Source organism: Pan troglodytes, chromosome 10 (genome assembly GCF_028858775.2).
Source record: "Pan troglodytes isolate AG18354 chromosome 10, NHGRI_mPanTro3-v2.0_pri, whole genome shotgun sequence".
NCBI lineage: Eukaryota > Metazoa > Chordata > Mammalia > Primates > Hominidae > Pan > Pan troglodytes.
The window spans coordinates 41,050,642-41,055,417 of record NC_072408.2 but is presented as its reverse complement, the minus strand read 5'-3'; the positions used below and the strand labels follow the sequence as shown (position 1 = coordinate 41,055,417).

Below are 4,776 nucleotides of genomic sequence, written 5' to 3'. Positions count from 1 at the left end.
TTGAGTGGTGAGAATACAACAGAAGTCCAATTTAGATTCTGAGTGTTGTTACCATGTGATTACAATCACACAGACTCTTCTAAGCTTATAACTGGAGCTCCTGGAAGCTATTTCATACTTTGGTGCAAGGGCAAAAAAACACAACACGAGAAGGAATAAGTCCAGAATTACTGGCTTCCTCACATCCACCCTCTCCACCCCAAAATGGCACAAAAGAAACAGTGACCACACCCCGCAGACCTTTTGGTGTAAAAGAGGTGGCGATGAACTGGGGTGGGAACAGGTCATGAAGATCTGCCTAAAAAAGTCCCATTCAGGTGAGTTTATACACACCATCAAGCAGTGAGCCTCTCATCAATCAGGGTTAGGAAACCAAAGTTTGATTATCAGGAAATCACAATTTCATTCATTTACTCAATATGAATTTATAAAGTGCCTACATATTATCAGCTTCCACTTGCAGCCATTTCTAGATAAAAAAGAAAACTGGCCTCTCACAGGGGCCACCAAGTTTCCCCCAACTCTACCACTGAAAAGACCTTTTTGGAAACGGGTTTCTTCTGTACCTCTGAAAGGGTAACATCTTAAAGCTGAATCATCTTTAACCTGGAGGTCTAACATATTTAGCAATACTTGCATCCCAGACATACAACATTAAAGGATACACCAAATTCTGAAGGTAGCTATGCTGCAAAATAGTTTAAAATTGAACAATTGTACAGTATTCATTCTTGCTTGAAATTCCAGTCCTAGACCAAGCATGGGGCCACCAGCACTGACCTTCTTGAGATCCAGAAGAGCTGACAGTGTCAGTTTGATACCTGGCTTTAGGGTCTGAGTTTATCCTAAACCTATCAGGCTGGAGTTGTTGACTTTAGCCAAGAAGCAAGCGTCAGGGTCAATCTGATACTTGGCTGCTATTCTGAAGCGTATTACTGTTTCCTGCTGTCCAGACGAGACTGACAGCAGTCTCCAACTTCTTGTTCACCTTCTGGTAAATGGAGCCACCAAACTCTGTTCTGTCAGACATTAGTGTGAAGCTGGAATTCATCAGTCTTGTAGCCAACTGCAAAGTTGCTCTGAGTAACTCGGGACTTTGCAGTCTCAAAATTCATCTGGTAGTTGGCCAGCCAGCCGCTGTAACCCAGCACCAGAGCACACTGGATGGAAGGCCCAGCAATGTCGAAATCCATGTCGCAGCCCAGATTGATGTGTTCCCACTTGTACCCTGTCTTGATTTTAGCTTTTTTTCCACCAGTGTTAGGTGAGAAGGATGAATCGAACGTCAGCTTCAGTACACGTGCAAGCTGATCTTCCACGGTAATCTCGGTGCCTAGTGTATTGTCGGTGTTCCATTTCTGTGTAAACGTCAGGCCTTACTCAGTCCAACTGTACTTGGTTTCCAGACTGCCCATCACTTTGGTGGCCATAGTGTTGGCAGAGTCTGAGCTTGTATATTCCAATCCATTCTCAGATTTTGTTTTCAAATCAAGCTTTATTAAGCCAAATCCATATCCTTTGGTGAAGACATCCCTGGCAGATTTGCCAAGATTGGCATACGTGAGTGGCACAGCCATCTTCTGCTCAGAGGCGGTGGCGGCAGGCTCCGCAGCGGCTACCGATTGTAGATACTTCTGTTATTCAGAGTGGAACATCTAAGGATACATTTCCTTTCTCTAATCTGTATCAGAATATGTATATATATATTCATTAATGGTATAATCTCAAAACATTAATAATATACCAAACTAGCTCATCCCTACCATGGAAGGGCATAGAGGGGAAAAGCAGCAAGTTAATGAAAAAAGAAGACAGAAAACCTGTTAAATGATTACATTATCAAACTAATAATGCTGCATAGGCCACCTATTATGATGATTATTTCCATATAGATTCAATAATGCTATATAGAATAACTGATATTGATGTTTTTCAATTAGTTTTCTGATTGAATTTGTGTTTTGTTTTTTATGTATTCTCATTCTTTTAAATCTTTCCATTACTGTGAAATGTGTCTCACATAAAGAAAAGTGTAATGAATATAAATTTATAGCTCAGTGTGTCTGTGGTGTTCAAACTGATTATTAAATGGGAGAGTACCAGCACACGAAACACCTCACTGATTTTTTTTTTTTGGTACATTGATATTCATATTAATAGCAGCTTTATTCATGATTGCCAAAACTTGGATGCAACCAAGATGTTCTTCAGTAAGTAGATAAACTGTGGTACATCTAAACAATGGAACACTATTCAGTGCTAAAAAAAGAAATAATCTATCAAGCCCTGATAAGATGTGGGGGAACCTTTTAAACTGGGGTACATGTTCATGTTTGTTATATAGGTAAATTACATATCATGAGGGTTTGGTGTACAGGTTATTTCATCACCCAGGTAATAAGCATGATACTCAATAGGTAGTTTTTCAATCCTCACCCTCTTCCCACCCTCCACCCTCAAGTAGGCCCCAGTGTCTATTTTTCCCTTTTTCATGTCCATGTGTACTCAATGTTCAGCTCCCACTTTTAAGTGAGAACATGTGGTATTTGGTTTTTTGTTCCCGTGTTATTTTGCTTAGGATAATGCCCTCCAGCTCCATCCATGGTCTGGCAAAGGACATGATCTCATTCTTTTTATGGCTGCATATTATTCTCTGGTATATATGTACCACATTTTCTTTATGCACTCTACCGTTGATGGGGATTTAGGTTGATTCCATGTCTTTGCTACTGTGAATAGTGCTGTGATGAATGTACATGTGCATGTGTCTTTATGGAAGAACAATTTATATTCCTTTGGGTATATAACCAGTAATAAGATTGCTGGGTCAAATGGTAATTCTGTTTTAAGTTCTTTGAGGAGTCACCACACTGTTTTCCACAGTAGCTGAACTAATTTACACTGTCAGCAGCACTGTGTAAGTGTTCCCTTTTCTCTGCAACCTCACCAGTGTCTGTTATATTTAGACTTTTTAATATTAGCCATTCTTGCTGGTGTGAGATGGTATCTCATGGTGGTTTTGATTGCATTCCTCTAATGATTAGTGATGTTGAGCATGTTTTCATATGCTTGTTTGTCATATGTATGTCTGCTTTTAAAAAGTGTCTGTTTATGTCCTTCCTTTGCCCACTTTTAAATGGGTTTATTTGTTTTTTGCTTGTAAGCTTAAGTTCCTTATAAGTTCTGGATATTGAACCTTTGTTGGATGCTTAGTTTGAACATATTTTCTACCATTCTGTAGGATGTTTGTTTACTCAATTGATAGCTTCTTTTGATGTGCAGAAGCTCTGAGATTTAATTAGATCCAATTTGTCAGTTTTTGTTTTTGCTGCAATTGCTTTTGGTGTCTACGTCATGAAATCTTTGCCAGGGCTGATGTCCAGAATGGTATTTCCTAGGTTATCTTCCAAGGTTTTTATAGTTTTAGGTTGTACATTTAAGTCTTTAATCGATCTTGAGTTGATTTTTGTATGTGATGTAAACTAGGGGACCAGTTTCAATCTTCTGCATATGGCTAGACATTTACTGCAGCAGAGTTTATTGAATGAGGAGTTGTTTATCCATTGCTTGTTTTTGTCAGCTTTGTCAAAGATCAGATGGTTATAGGTGTGCGACCTCATTTCTCGGTTCTTTATTCTGTTCCGTTGGCCTATGTGTCTGTTTTTGTACCAGTACTGTGCTGTTTTGGTTACTGTAGCCCTGTATTATCGCTTGAAGTCCGGTAGCATGATGCCTCCTGCTTTGTTCTGTTTGGTTAGGATTGCTTTGGCTATTTGGACTCTTTTTTTTGGCTCCATATGAATTTTAAAGTAGTATTTTCTAGTTCTGTGAAGAATGTCATTGGCAATTTGATAGGAATAGTTTTGAATCTGTAAATTGCTTTGGGCGGTATGGCCATTTTAATGATATTGGTTCTTCCTATCTGTGAGCATGCAATGTTTTTCTATTTGTTTGTGTCATCTCTGATTTCTCTGAACAGTGTTTTGTAATTCTAACTGTAGAGATCTTTCATCTCCTTGGTTAGCTGTATTCTTAGGTATTGTATTCTTTTTCTGGCAATTGTGAATGGGATTGCATTTCTAATTTGGCTGTTGGCTTGGATGTTGTTGATGTATAGGAATGCTACTGATTTTTAGACATTGATTTTGTATCCTGAAACTGTGCTGAAGTTGTTTATCAGATCAAGGAGCTTTTGGGCAGAGACTATGGGGTTTTCCAGATGAAGAATCATGTAATCTGCAAACAGGTATAGTTTGACTTTCTATCTTCCCATTTGGATGCTTTTTCTTTCTTTCTTTTGCCTGATTGTTCTCACCAGGACTTCCAATACTATATTGAATGTGAGTGGTGAGAGAGGACATCCTTCTCTTGTGCCAGTTTTCAAAGGAAAGGCTTCCAGCTTTTACCCATTCAGTATGATGTTGGTTGTGGCTTTGTCAGAAAAGGCTCTTATATTTTGAAGTATTTTCCTTCAATGTCTAGTTTATTGAGGGTTTTTAACATGAAGGGATATTGAATTTTATCAAAAGACTTTTTTTTGCATCTATTGAGATAATCATGCTCTTTATTTTATTATTTGTTTATTCTAATTTTAATTTTAATTAATTAATTTAGTTTTTAAATTATACTTTACGTTCTGGGATACAAGTGCAGAATGCGCAGGTTTGTTACATAGGTATACACGTGCCATGGTGGTTTGCTGCACCCATCAAACCGTCACCTACATTAGGTATTTCTCTTAAGGCTATCCCTCCCCTAGCACCCCAGCCCCCGACA

General features: G+C 38.6%; 1 pseudogene; it reads right to left on the bottom strand.

The window, feature by feature from the left end:
- Nucleotides 1-558: 558 nt before the first annotated feature.
- Nucleotides 559-1,595, bottom strand: LOC467014 (voltage-dependent anion-selective channel protein 1-like; annotated as a pseudogene).
- Nucleotides 1,596-4,776: the final 3,181 nt, after the last annotated feature.